The 15,339-nt window shown below is 50.3% G+C and overlaps 1 protein-coding gene across 1 annotated transcript in view; it reads left to right on the plus strand.

Moving 5' to 3' along the window:
• XKR6 (XK related 6) overlaps positions 1–15,339 on the plus strand; it is a 296,181-nt gene that overhangs the window by 116,116 nt on the left and 164,726 nt on the right. The window lies entirely within an intron of this gene.

Genomic DNA, 15,339 nt, shown 5'->3' on the forward strand with positions numbered 1-15,339 from the left:
GGGGCCCAGTCTGGTGCACAGTGAAGCGTCAGGCCTTTGCCTGACCCTGAGCCACCAGCTTCCTCCCGCACCTTCCTCCTTGCATGAGGTGCCCGTGGAGAGAAACTGTTCACTGAGGGCCACAGTCTCACATCCAAAGCACTTGAGACTCCACGTAAAGGAGATGACCTCACAGAGCCCCCCCAGTGTGCAGACCCTGGGAGCCCAGGACCCCCTGTGATCTTGCAGCCACTCCCAGAAGGGGCCATGAGTGTCTACACTTTCTGGATGGTGCTTGAAAACATGAAATGAGTCTCCCAAGGCCACATAGGGAAAGAGGCTACGCTGAGGCTTTGGACCCCAAAGCCACTGCACGCTGCTGCTTGGGCTTGCCGGCAGCTGCACACAATGCTCCATGCTTGTGGTTTTTCTTAGAGACAGGGTCTGGCTCTGTTGCCCAGGCTGGAGGGCAGTGGTGTGATCACAGCTCACTGTAGCCTCAAACTCCTGAGGCCCAAGTGATCCTCCTGCCTCAGCCTCTTGAGTGGCTAGGACTACAGGCATGTGCCACCATGCCCAGCTAATTTTAATTTTTGTGTAGAGATGGGGTCTCGCTGTGTTTTCTAGGCTTGTCTCAAACACCTGGGCTCAAGCAATCCTCATGCCTCAGCCTCCAAAATCCTGGGATTACACCCATGAGCCACCGCGCTCAGCCAGCTCTCCGTGCTTTGAATGAACGAAGGAATCCAACTATTACTTGTAAAGGCCTGGACTTTCTTGTCCTTGGGATTCAAGGTAGCAGTGGGCACGGGACAGCGTGTCCTCTGTGGGCCCAGAGGTGGCCAGGCTGTGCCAAGGAGGCTGCCGTTGCTGCCTGCAAGGAGGCCCCGGATCCTGGCTGGACTCGGCTGGACCCTTCCTTACTCTTCCCTGTGCTGCCCTGTGCTGGGGGCACTTTGCCGTCATTATTAGGTGTTGGCATCAATTTATAGGTTAGGAAATTGAAATTTAGAGAGATGAAGGAGGCTGAGCTCACACAGCTCCCGAGACTCTCACCCAGTCCCCCGCCTGACTCCAGGCCATGGGGTCTTCTGGTACCTCATGGCGTCACTGCTCCTCCACTGATGGGGTAAGGGTCAGGGTGGGACCCAATAGGCAGGAAATATGGATTCAAGTCACAATCATAAAATATGGTGAAACATGCACAATATAAAATCGACAATCCTAACCAATTCTAAGTGGACAGCTGAGTCATGTTAAGAGCGCTCACTTTGCAGCCGTCAGCACCATCCACCTCCGGAACTTTATCACTGTGTAAAACTAAAAGTCCACACCCATTAAATAGCACCTCCCCACTCCCCTTTCCCTCCGCCCCTGGCAACCCCCGTTCTACTTTCTGCCTCTATGAATCTGATTCCTCTAGGGACCTCATATAAGAAGAAGCAGATAGTATCTGTCATTTTGTGACGGGCTCATTCTTTTAGCGTAATATTATCAAGGTTCGCCCGTGTTGTAGTGTGTGCCAGAATTTCCTTCCTTTTAATGGCTGAATGATGTTCCAGTGTATGGATGCTGGGTTTCTCCCTTCATGTGTCAAGCGACACTTGGGTTGCTTCCATCTTTTGGCTATTGAGAATCATGCTTTTGTGAGCACAGAGTACAAATATCTCCTCAAGATCAAGTTACTTTTTTTTGGATTGGGGAGACAGTGTCTCACTATGTTGCCCAGGCTGGAGTTTAATGGTGTGATCTCAGCTCACTGCAACCTCTGCCTCCCAGGTTCAAGTGATTCTCCTGCCTCTGCCTCATGAGTAGCTGGGACTACAGGCGCTCACCAGCACACCCAGCTAATTTTTATATTTTCAGTAGAGGAGGGGTTTCACCATGGTGGCCAGGCTGGTCTCAAACTCTTGACCTCATGATCCACCCACCTCAGTCTCCCAAAGTGCTGGGATTACAGATGTGAGCCACCGAGTCTGGCCAAGTTACTTTTTTGAATCAACAAATTGAGAGCAATAGTACCTACTCCATCCGCCTGCCAGATTGCTGTGAGGATTGGGTTGCGAATGTGGCTGGAAATGCTTTGTGCGCAGGGTAGGGCTCATGATAGTCTTTCTCGTCATCACCCTGGGCTGGGAAGAGTCAGCTTTTGCCAGGAGGAATCAAGCACCTGCTGGGTGTTTCTGGAAACACTTTCCTCAACCCCCAACCCTGGAAGGAGCTTCATTGGCAGAAGAGAAACTGACTTGGACATAGTAAAGCGATTGCTCAGAGGGCAGAGTGAGCAAAGCCCAGGCTCTTTGTCGGTGCCCCATCTGCTTACTTCCTGAGTAGGACCAATCAAGGGGACTAGGCTCAGATTTCTCATTGAGGGGCTGTGGCACCTTGTAGACAACCACACCTTTTCTCCGCAGAGTTCAAGCCATGGCAGGGTGCCTGTGCTTCCACCCTAAACATGATGGGCTCCTTATGGGAGCCTCTGCAGGGCGGGCGCAGCATCCTCTTCTCTCCCCACCTGCACCAGTGCCCCAGCCTCCAGGGAGGGTGCCACCAGCCAAGTCATGTGGGCCATTCAGAGCCTCTCCCCAGGCTCTGCTCTGAGTCCTGGGCTGGTCTGCTGCCCCATGGGGACACTACAGAGGTTTCCACTGCCCTAGAGCAGCTTTTCCCAGGGCTCTGCCCCCTGCTCCCCTCATCCTGGGTCTCAGTGCTGTTTTGCTCATCCTGCTCCCGGCGGGCAGCTGCCCACAGATGCTCCAGGATGAGAACTTCATTCAGCAACAGTCTGTGATCGTCTTGCACAGGCCTGGTGCGCAGCCTCTACTTTGAAACCCCGAAGCACCTGGGCCCACCTGACTGGTAGCACATTCCACTTCGCCGTCTCTCTGCGTGTCTCCCACCCTGGACTGTGTGCTTCCTGGGGCAGGGGTGGTATCTCCAGTGCCTGGCTTTGCTCTGGTATATACCAAGTGCTCAGAGAACGTTTGTTGGTGGAACGAAGGACTCCCCTACTGGACATATGCTCGAGGAATGGAACTGTGATTCCATAATCACCTTCATTTCTTTCTTCATCGCCACGTGGGGCACAGTGTCTGGTATCTGGCCAGTGCCCAGGAAATGATCGACTAAACAAATGAACGAAGCATGAGGCCAGAGCCTCCATCAGCTCTGGGCAGGGCTGGGCAGTCCTGCAGGGTGGATCTTGCTGCTGCATCATCAGCGTCACTAACTCAACACTTAACACAGTGACCTGGCAGTGGCCATGGGGCCATGTGGGGGCTTCCGAGACAGAGGAGACCCAAGACTGGGAAACGGCATACGAGACAGAGGGAGCACAGCTTCTGCAGTTCGTTGTGGCCTGGCTCCTTCCTTTCTGCTCCTGCTGGAGCAGACAGAGCAGCCCATCACTGGGAGAGATACTCAGATTCCCTGTTGCTCTAAGAATAGGCTCAAAGCTGCTTCTTTGAAGATCTTAGCTTTCTGCTCAAAAGCCTTCAGCAACTAAAAGTCTCCAATTCCTAGTCTTCCGTGATGTCCCCCAAATCTGTCTCTATGCTTTTTTTTTTTTTCTTTTTTCAATCCTCTTCTTCAAACCAGCCGAACAGACTGCTGAGTGTTCTCTGTGTGTCTGCTTCATTTCCTGGCGGCATTCTGGACTCCACCGCCTGGACTCCCAGCCCACTGAGTGGGTAGAGGAGCCCTGGGTCACCTGCCTGGATTGAATAGTTGGCCTCAAGGGCTTTCGCTGTATTCTGGAATGGGTCCCTCTCTGTCTGTTTTTCACTGGCCCCTTTCTGTCTGCCAAAGGCCAGCAGAACAAGCTTCTTGGCAAGGCTTCCTACCTCTGAATCCATTTTCACAACCTGTGATTGAACTACGTGCAATGCAGGTATCAGAATTTAGTGACATCTTTTAATTCTCTATTATTGATGAAAAGTTTTGGTCTGGAAAGGAAAACTGGCTTTGGGTTTGATTTTCATCAGTTTAGTTCATCTTCAGTATTGATCGGTGCATATGTTACAGCAAAAGACTAAATCTGGGCTGTTTCGGGGGAGCAGGGAATGTTATTACCAGCATGTCCAGGTTTGGGGCATTGTCCCAGGACTGTTGACACCTTAGGCATGTCTCACTCTGCCTTGTATGCTGGTCCTACATATACGGGTCGTCTTCGCCACGTGTGACTGTGAGGTCTTTGGAGGCAGGATGCATCTCTGAAATAAACTAGCCCCCAAAGACCCAATGCAGTTCCTAGCATACAGGTGACCCTCAGCCAGTGTTTGCATAAGCGCAGTCTCCAGAGTTCATTACAGCCCTTAATTATTGTGCCTCAGGAGGGATCCCAATACTCATACAAGGACACGTGGATTCCACAGGGACTTGGATTTTGGGAAAGGTGGCGATATCAGTGAGACAAGCTAATGAATGATTGCCTTTCGCAGGAAAATATAGACAGGACCCTAATTTCTGGAATGTGCTAATCACAGCGTCCTTTAGCATGTGGGGGCAACTATTTTTTTGAGATGAAGTCTCACTCTGTTGCCCAGGTTAGAGTACAGAGGTGCGATCTCGGCTCACTGCACCCTCTGCCTCCCAGGTTCAAGCAATTCTTCTGCCTCAGCCTCTCGAGTAGCTGGGATTACAGGTGCCCGCCACCATGTCTGGCTAATGTTTGTATTTTTAGTAGAGATGGGGTTTCACCATGTTGGCCAGGCTGTTCTCAAACCCCTGACCTCTAAGTGATCCACCCGTCTTGATCTCCCAAGTGCTGGGATTATAGGCTTGAGCTACCGCACCTGGCCTAGCATGTGGGGGCAACTTTGGCAGGCAGCTTCAGGCACAGTTCAGACACTCTGGCCACCCCTGTTTTGCCCTCTGACCACCAGCGTATCCCCACCCTAACACGTGTGTTGTTGCCTGGTTGGGGCGGCCCCCACCTTCTCTACCCCGCGTGCCGGGGCGTGGAGTTCTCTCCCTTCTCTCTCCACTCAACATGAGACCTGTGGACTTGTGGCTTCACCAGTGCAAGATGCATGACCCTGGGCAAGCCTTATAACCTTCTGTAAGCCTGCACATCCTCCTGTGCAATGTGGATGTTGAGAGGAGCCCTGCTGCCTCTCCAACAGACCTTACCAAAACAGAGGTGGGGTGGTATTGGCCGTACAAGTGACTTCTCATCACTGATGTGGGTTGACTGTTGGGTCTCAGAGGGTTAGCTAGAGATGCGGTCACCACAGAGAGCTTGCTCCTCTGGGAAACAGTCAACCCACACACTGGCTTTTGGACACACTGTGTTAAAAATATTGGGTGTTTTCTATGTATTTATCTTGGCCGTGTGTTTGTACATTATTCTGGACTTCAAGCTCTTTGGAGGTCTATATATGATCTGATTTTCTTGGTGGAGTGCTTATCTTCAGAGGACACAGTATTAGGAAAGGAAGGGTGAATGCCCTGTGATGTGAACAGACAGGACATTCACTTGGATTATCGCCCAGTGGGGAGAGGGTGCTGGGCCACCTTACATCGCCTTCTTGGGTCCCAGCCTGACCTTGGGCCTCGTATTCACTTGCTAATACTGTCATAACAAACATCATAGACTGGGGGCTTATAGACTGGGGGCTCATAGACTCGGGGCTCATAGACTGGGGGCTCATAGACTTGGGGTTCATAGACTGGGGGCTCATAGACTGGGGGCTCATAGACTGGGGGCTTATAGACTGGGGGCTCATAGACTTGGGGCTCATAGACTCGGGACTCATAGATTGGGGGCCCATAGACTCGGGGCTCATAGACCGGGGGCTCATAGACTTGGGGTTCATAGACTGGGAGCTCATAGACTTGGGGCTCATAGCCTCGGGGCTTCCACAGCAGACATTTACTGTCTCACAGTTCCTGAGGGCAGACGTCCTAAGTCGAGGTGCCGGCAGGGTTGGTTTCCTCAAAGCCTCTCTCCTTGGCTTGCAGACACTTGCCTTTTCCCCATGTCCTCACATAGTCATCACTCTGTGAGTCTGTGTCCTAATCTCTTCTCCAAGAGAACACTAGTTATATAGGGTTAGGGCCCACCCATTCGACCTCATTTTATACCTTTAAGGCCCCATCTCCAAATACAGTCATATTCTGGGGGTACTGGGGGTAGGACTTCCACTCTGAATTCAGGGAGGACCCAATTCTGCCCACAACAGGCCTCATCTTCACCTTATTCTTCAGTGACCGGGTACAGTGGCTCACACTTGTAATCCCAGCCCTTTGGGAGGCTGAGGGAGGTGGGTCACCTGAGGTCAGGAGTTCGAGAGCAGCCTGGCCAACAAGGTGAAACCCCGTCTCTACTAAAAATACAAAAAACTAGCCAGATGTGGTGGTATGTGCCTATAATCCCAGCTACTCAGGAGGCTGAGGCACGAGAATCGCTTGAACCTGGGAGGTGGAGGTTGCAGTGAGCCGAGATCAGGCCATTACACTCTAGCCTGAACAACAATAGGGAAAGTCCATCTCAAAAAAAATTTTTTTTTCTTCAATACCTCCAGGGCCCTAAATGCTGAGCAATGACCACACCATGAGGAAACTGCGCCCAGGCTCTGAGACCTCACAGCACCTCACTGCTTTGCCCACCCAGGGCCCAGCTTTGAGAATGTGATATGAATATCCATTAATAAACACCTGCTTTGTTCATGACCCTGTTCCAGTGAATGAGATGAACTGGCCAGGAGGAGATGGCCAACCATCTGTGCCACCTCAGCCGTACCCCCTGTGTGCCAGTGACTATGTAGCTTCTTGGGATGGCACCCCAGTGCTGGGTTGGTTGATTTGCTCATTCATTCCTTGATATTCTTACCTGCCATGTACTCTTGGTCTGGTGGGTTCAGCAGGAGGAATGAGGGGCAGCAGGCAGGAAGGCAGAAGGCTTCCATCTTGATCCTTGGTTTTCCAATAAGCTGGGAGATCTTGGGCAAGTCACCTAATTATTGATTCATGATCTCTAAATTAGGGAGCCTTTTCTGCTTTGCCTCCTATGTAAGGATTTTATGAAGTTCAAATGGAATCATGTGTATGAAAGTGTTTTATAAACTGTAAGGTGCTATGTAAATGTGAGGAATCATTACATTCACATTTTTATCCCATTTGACCTCCTGCTACTTTGCCCATTGGGATCTACTAGTGAGGCACTGGCATTTTTCCGGATGGAACCAGCCTAAAGACTAGCTTTGGGGAGAGCCTGCTCACTCAGTACCTGGTTTTCTGTTTCTTTATTTTGCTTTGCTTTTTAACCACCACCACCCCAACTTGCCCCTCTCTGATCTTCTCCACCTACCCACAAATAGGTCCGAAATTCTCAAAGTTTCTGGTTCTGGACTACACATGTGAAATCTAGCAGAAATGTTCCTTTAGAGTCACTGAGGAAATATTTTTTTCAGTGAAGTGTACTGGTACAAACCCAGCCCCCCTCTTTTACCTAAACCTCTCAGCAGGGATTGATGAGGCATGGATGAATAACGTCCATGTTCTCCAAAAACATAAACCAAGATGCAGGGCAAACACATGAGACTAAGGGGAGTCCTGGAGACTAAGGGGACCCCAGACTAACGACCCTTGTCCTCCAGCACCGCCCTGAGGGTCTTCTTTCTATTTCTTCCACATCTGTGTGCCAGGACTCCCATGTCCAGAACCCGGAGGCCAAAGCTGTGGGGCCAGGGGGAGGAAGAGTTCTGCTTAATTCACGGCTCATCTTCAGAAGATCGCTTTAGGAAACACTGCTTGGGAAACGCCTGCAGAAGGGCGGAAGTCATGAACCAGCCTGGCCTCTATTGACTAATCCTTGGGTCAATATCAAGGCCCTCCTGAGAACATTAAAATACCCAAGGTTGACTCAGGTAGTTTTTCCCTGGTGTGTTCCTAGAAGCTCTCCTGTCACAAAGTTTAGCCTGCCAGTGAGTCTGGGCCACACCGCATGCTACATCCCCTTCTTGGAAATCCAGTTGCACAATAGTGCATTGAAGGCTCTGGAGGTTCTGCAGTAAAGAAATCTTGACTTCTGAACTCTCTTGAACCTACGTTCCCCTGTCGCCCTTTATTGTGTTTGCTTACTGATCCTCTCCGGAGCCCTTTTCTGGAAATGTTAGCGGAGTGATGGCACTCTAGGACACTTTCTTTTATGCTCAGCTTGGGGCAGGGGAAAATGGCACTTGGGGTGAGGGGTATGGCTCTTAGATGACCCATCATGAGGGTCATCAGAGGAAGTGGAGGAGGAGAGCAGACAGGGTACAGCTGTGTGAGCTGAAGTCTGTATGACCCTGAGGTCTGGCAACACCGGCCCTGGCCAGGCTCCAGGGAGGGCCTTGCAGGAGAGAGACGGCAGGTGGAGTCAGGGAAGACTGGGAGAGGTGGCGTCCTCTGGTGGGGGATGGACCAGGAGGGCTGCTCATGCTTCAGACTGAGAAAGAACCCCAGGGCTCCTGCGAGGCAGAGGACCAGCGTGGGTCCCTCCAAATGTCGATGTTTTCTTTTTTGGCGTATCCTTTCAGGTTAGAGAGTAGAACCTGCCTGCCTCATCGAAGACAGTGGGGCGTCTACTCTTTATCCTGTTAAGGAGGACCCTGGGGCCATGTTTCTGTTAAGGAGGACCCTGGGGCCATGTTCCTGTAAAGGAGGACCCTGGGGCCATGTTTCTGTTAAGGAGGACCCTAGGGCCATGTTTCTGGGCTGAGCTGCCCCACCCACTTGGTGGCAGTGATCGTGATGCTGGTCTCAGCTCTGCTGATGGGGCAAGACTGGGGGAAGGGAAAACATGGAAGGTCCGGTCATCACTCTTGTAAGTTAGCCTCGGGACCCCGAGGTTGGGCTGGCCATGGAGCAGTGGGAAAACTGCCCCAGTGAAAAGGAGCAGCCTGGAGAGGGGCAGATGGGAGAACGTAGGTGCAGGAGGGTATTCGGATCAAGGAAGGAGATTCTGCCTAGCGGGTGCCTTTCTGAAGGAAGAAATCAGTTGTGACCAGTGTAGCAGGCTCCCAGGGATCCAGTGCAAATGGTTGTGCTTATTGACAGCACACGGATGTGTGTGGGGGGGGGTGGGGGGGGGGGGGGGCATGACGAGGGGGCGGGGCCTGCATTGGCCAGGGATGGGCTGTTTGCTGGTGGGAGCCCATGTGGGTGTCACACCATCGGTGTCCAGCTGGCTGGGTTGGCCGCAGCTCCTGTAGGAGCCTGTGTTCCTGGGAAGCCTCTCTCTGGGGAAGGGCAGGGTGCGCAGGCTGTGTGCAAAGGAGAAACCCACGCTGCCCATGTCCACACAGCTGTGTGGGCACCAGGACCTGCCGAGATGTCATTCCAGGCTGCCTGAAGCAGCCAGCTTTCTGCAGAAGAGAGAGGGAGGAGAAAGCATTGTGCAGGCAGGGAGCAGGCAAGGAAAAGAAGGGATTTTAGTAGATGGCAGGGCAAAAAGTGCAAGAAAAAAATGGGAAATGGCTCAAGAAGCGTCAGGGTCCCAGGCATCTGTGTCAGGACACTAATGGCATTTTGGCAGGACAGTCCTTCACGGAGGGGACTGTTGCTCACTGAGACATGTTCAGCCTGCCCAGCCCCCACCCACCATATCCCAGGGATGCCCTTAGTCATCAAGATAACCATAGACGCCCCCAGGCTGCCTCTGGAGGAGGTGGTCACCAGGCCCCCTTATCTCTGAGGGTCTGAGATGATGGAGTGGAGCTGGGAGGGGCCCTCCCAGGGTCCATCCCAGGGGACAGGGACAGCCAGTGGGCTCTCAGTCTCCAACTCTAGGGCCACAAAGAGCAGATGGACTGGGAGAGGCCGTTGAAGGTGTGATTTTCCCAAATCAACAAACCACTATTGAGTCAGGTGCTGAGGCCAGCCCTGGAGACAGGAGGAAAAGTCAAATGTGACCTTGAACCCCAGAGAGCTCAGAATCCAGCAGGGGAGGTGGACAAGCAACAGCAACCACCCCACGTTCACTCACTATGCAGACCGATGAGGGTATCCGGTCACTGCATTACCCAGTGAGCATGGGTGCAGCTGCAGTCATGGGGAGACCCCCAGGCTCAGTGGTGCAACCCCAGAGCAGTCCTGTGTTCCAGCTGGCGGATGGGGCAAAAAGTGTGGGGAGGCACATCCACCTCTGAAACGCCTGCTCCTGGAAGTGGCAGACACTCCTCTCCCCATTCTCTGGGCCTGCCATGTGGCCACATCCAGCTTCAGGGAGTTTGGGGAGGGGGCCCGGAAAGAAGAGGAAACTGGCTGTGGATACCCACCGACCACCTGTCCCGGCCCCCCTCAGCTGGTGACAGGAAGAGAAGCAGCCCTGTGGGTGGATTTTTCACCTGGGGAATCTTTACCTTTCAAGAAATGTCTGTTATCACTTGGCCCATGTCCAAGATAAATAATGTTTCACTGTCAGACAGAGTCAATAACCACCAAAGTACTCATTTAGAATCCTAGAACGTTAAGACTCAAAAAGACCCAGGAATGGTCCAGTTCAGCCCTTTTGATGTTCAAAGGGGACTCTGATGCCCAGAGGAGAGGTTCCTGGGTCAAGATCACCCAGGTGGGGGGCTCTGTCCAGGCTGCCACAGTGGCTGCTCCAGGTGTCCAGGAGGCCAGGGAATCCACAGAGGATGCAAGCTCAAGCCAAATGTGCAGGTTTATTTTAGGACCTCAAGCTGCCACCCCAGCCTCTTGCCCTTGCCCCTGCTGGGAGAGTCAGAGTCACCTCCTCCTCCTCAGTCAGAATGACTCAGATGCCCGCGTCAGGCATTCTCCCCTCCCCGCCAGCCTGGGTGACGTCTCTCCGACACTGTCTGCTCCCTAAGCCACAGCTTACAGGCAAGATGAAGCAGTGTCGCACAGCCCTGTTGCCTCGCTCATCCTGCCCTCGGGTCTTGTTTCTGCCTCTTCACAGCAGCACCCCCATGAAGCTTCCACGTGCACCTCTGCAGCCCCATCTCGCACTACTGCAGTGGGAACGAGTCCTTGTGGGGAGGTGACAGTGGCCCACACATCCCTCAGTGTGGGGGACAGGAGTGTGGGTTCTGGGGACCACTGTGTGCGGACACCTGTAGCTCAGATGGGCCTCTCGAGTGTTCTGCCAGCCTGTTGCAGGTGGGGAGTGTGAGGTCTGGTTTTTGAAGACCTGGATGCATGTCCTGGGCAAGCTGCTTGAGCCTCAGCTGCATCATCTAGAAAATGGCCACAATGATTGCAATGCCTCAAAGGACAGTGTATGAGAAAGTGATTTGTAAACTCTTTTGTGCTGTCCACGTGCTTTGGAGGAAAAGCTTTCCTCAGGACTGGCCTCGTGAACTGGTCAAGCAGACCATGGGATTGGGGCTGTCTTGATTGATTGCTAACTTTGAGTCAGCCCAAGCAGGTGCCGTCTCTAATGGATAAATGTGAAAACCAAGGCTCAGAGTGGTTAAGCCACATCCACAAAAGTGCAGCACCTGCCAGGAGGCAGAACCACAACTAGAATGGAGCAACTCTGTCATTGTACAGTCCAGGACTTGGTGGCTTATGTCCAAAATCAGGAACAGACTAAATGTTTCACCAGGGACAGAAATGTCAGTGTATTCCTGAAGATGCAATAGAAATTGTGGAAGGCAGAAAAATTGAGCAGACAGAAATGGAGGCTAAAAATAGTCTGTTTCAAACAGGCAGAGACCAGACCAGTTTGAGAGGAGAGAAGGGGTCAGAAGGCTTTCCAGGACTCGGATGTGCCTGCTTCGGGCAGAGGCGGGGCACAGGGAGGGCTGTCTTAGAGACAAGAAAGGCTGCTGATTGCTAAAGAACCCATGGGTGCGACTCCCTGGAAGGAAAACTGAAGCAGCGCAAAACACCAAAATCAGGGTGCATTTGGGGGACGCCAAAGAAGGCGGGACTTCAAGATGGCAGGGACTTCAGAGAATACAGAGCCCCCTCTTCCGCAACCCCTTTGCCATTTTATAGCTGGCTAAACTGAAGCTTGAAGCATGACTTACCCAGGAACCCAGGTAATGTGGGCACACATCCATTGCTCAGCCCTGCTACATTGCCATGTTATGGGGCACCTACGATGTGCTCAGTTGTTAGGGGAAAATGCCACTGCCTATTTGAGGACAGCCGCTGTGTAGTAGGAAGGCAGGAGCCAGCCCTGGGCTCAGTGGAGGATGTTTCAGCTCCCAGGCTGAGTTATCAGGAAAGGCTCCACGGAAGAGATGGGACTTTAGCTGGGCTTGGAGGGAAAGACGGAGTTCAGGTGGAATGCGAGGAAGGAGTAAGTTGTTCACAAGCCAGGAAGGAATACAAACGTTCTCGAGGCTATTAGTCTCCCAAAGCAGGGATTTCCCAGGATAAAAAAACTTATTAAGTAAAAATGCAAGTAGAGTGAAAGAAAAAACATAAGTAGATGAGACTGCAGTTAGTGTGGCTAATACGGCACTCATCATGGCTACAGAACCTAAATGCCTGAGAAACGTTACATCCAAGGATAAAGTAATGTCCTCAGTGCAGGCAGAGAGCTGGGTCATATGGTGAAGCCACTGGATGGTGGAGCTGGCCAAGGGTTTTGAAGATTACATGATAGAAGCCCTGGAGAGTTTTTCTGAAGAATAAGGGAACTGACAAGACCCATAAGACAACTTCCTCTCATAGTTCATAGTTACGAAGTGACTATCTTGTAACTGTGATTAGAAAACAATCAGCTCTATAATCTTGTGTTCCCTCTTTGCCATGGGTGCTGGGGAGCTCAGAGCTAAAGTCTGTACTCAATTGTGTCCATTACCATGAGTCTAGCCTTTTAAAAGAAAGTTATAATCAGTCTGCCTTCCACCACATATCCCATTTAGCATGTCTTGTCTTTATTTTTACAATAATGATTTTTAAAATTTTATGCTGTGTCATATCCTTTTAGCAAATAGGCAGGATGTAAGGAAATATTTTTAAAGTAGTTCAAAGACTTTCTACAGGAGTAACAAAGAGTAAAGTCATGTACAGTATGCTTTCTAGTTTTAACCATTGAGGTCTTTGTCACTTCTTCTGTTTTCCTTTCTGCTTTGTCTTTAACACTATGTGCACTTAGCTCAGGGATCAATTTTGTGCTCAGTGACAATAAGTATCCTTAACCTGAGATACGTAGATTCATGGACCTTGCCATTTCTTACAGTGGCTCACGTTCTTTCACGTTGCAAGTTATTGTTATTATTTGTGTGCCTCCTGTTATGAACGATCACAATTCTTTTTGGAAGTCGAAGAATTATAAATGCCTGGAGGGAAAAGGGAATGAAAGAATAGAGTATGCAAGTATTTGAAATGTCTAAGGAAACTTTACAGAAGTTGATTTATATTTGACAGATGGCAGAAAATGAAAAGTTTAATGAGGGAAAAGCTGAGAACAAGTCAGTGACAATTCTTGCAGTATACTTTTGACTAAGCACTTTATTTCTTTCTATAAATTATTCTGCTTCCTTTCTTTTAAGATGTCGGGAGCTTTCTTCCTTCTTGGCACGATAACAGATTATGAACTATGTGATCAGATGATGGCCCACCACCACGAGGGGCAGAAGAGTCAGGATGAAACAGCTAGTTAAACAGTTGTAGTTTGTTATTCACAAGGCTCTAATTAACTAAGGCAGAGATGCACAAGAATGGAAAGCTTTAGCCGCTCTTTCCTAGCTGAAAGATTAATGGAGAGGGAGTGTGTCTCAGAAAATAAGTGGGGTTGTGGTTGGAGCACTGGGAAGGGAGGAAATGCATGAAAGATGAAGGAAACCATTTATTGGAAAATAAACAGGAAATGGGGCAGAGCAGAGTGAGACTGGAGGACGCAGGAAAGCAACATGGGGAAGCGATGCATGAAAGAGATAGAACCCAAACGCAGTAGAAAGGGAAGGACTGATGGATGTTGATATAAAAGAGAACTTCAGAAGGTTGCATGAAATAGAGGCGGAACAAGGCACTCAGTAAGCTTTTTGTCAGACCCGATGGGAAGTTCAGAAGATTAAGGGAAATTATTAGCTTGAGGAAAAAGTTAAAGAGAAAGGGATGCATTCTGGGGCCATCAGTTAAATCCCAGTGTCGAGTAGCCACTATGGGGAGACTTGATGAACAGCAAATGGAGAGTATCTGTGGCCAGGTACAAGTTGCAGGTGGGAAAGGGAATGAGGGGATTCCAAAAAATTTTACTGAGCCAAGCGTATCAGGAGATCTCAGAACTCCTCATCTCCATGGATGTTCCTGGCATCAGCCTCTCCCCATATATTAAAATTTAACCCTTATCGGTACCTCCCCTACCCAAGCCTGACTTGCCAGCCATGTTATGCATTTAAGTGCTTGTGCTGGACTAATGCTGGGTGCTGTAATAATAGAGCAATGCCATAACGTAATCTCAGTAGCATAATAGGACTTTTTTTTTTTTTTTCGAGACAGAGTCTTGCTCCGTCACCTGGGGAGCTGGGGAGGAATAATACAGAGGTGAGATGGTGAGATCATAGCTCAGTGCAGCCTCCAAATCCTGGATGCAAGTGATCCTCCCACCTCAGCCTCCCAAGTAGCTAGGACTACAGGCTCACACCACCACACCTGGCTACTTTTATCTTGTGGGATTATTTTTTTTTTAACTTTCCTTTTTGTTCTTTACATTATTTTTTTAACTTTGATTTATTTTTCTTTATTAGTTCTGTCCCTCTGAAGACCAGCTAATCTTATTTTATATTACTTTATTTGTTTGTTTGTTTGTTTAGGTAGAGACAGGGGTCTCACTTATGTTGCCCATGCTGGTTTTGAACTCCTGGTCTCAAGTGATCTTCCCACTTAGGTCTCCTATAGCATCAGGATTACAGCCATGAGCCACTGCACCCAGCCTTAATAGGATTTAAATTCATTTCTTGTCCATATAGGAGTCCAAATGCCAATTTGTGGCTGGCATTCCATGTGAGGATTCAAGAACGCGGCTCCTCCATCCTCCATCTCCAGGGGGCTCTGGAGTCCTTCACTTCTAGCCAATGCATGAGGAAAGAGAACACAGAATTACCTGTGGGAGAATTTCAGTACCAGATCTGGAAGGGACACCCACTTCCACTCACCTCCCATTGGCCAGAACTCAGGCACACGGCCACACTGACTGCCAAGGAGGCTGGGAGGTGGGGCTGGCTCTGTGCCCAGGGAAAGGAGGACAGTTTTCGCAAGTACGTAGCTGTTTATGTCACAGTATTTAAAAAAAGAGTTTGTTCCATAAAACAGATGCAACTCCAACTAAAAACCAGATCACATTAAGGAGTAATTATGTTTACTATTGTGGGATTCTTTGCTTTTAAAAGATCTAGATAAATTGTTTTAACCAGAAGTTCTCCCTCGCTAGTGCGTTTAATCGGCCAGTCAGCC

This window comes from Piliocolobus tephrosceles, chromosome 7 (assembly GCF_002776525.5).
Source record: "Piliocolobus tephrosceles isolate RC106 chromosome 7, ASM277652v3, whole genome shotgun sequence".
NCBI lineage: Eukaryota > Metazoa > Chordata > Mammalia > Primates > Cercopithecidae > Piliocolobus > Piliocolobus tephrosceles.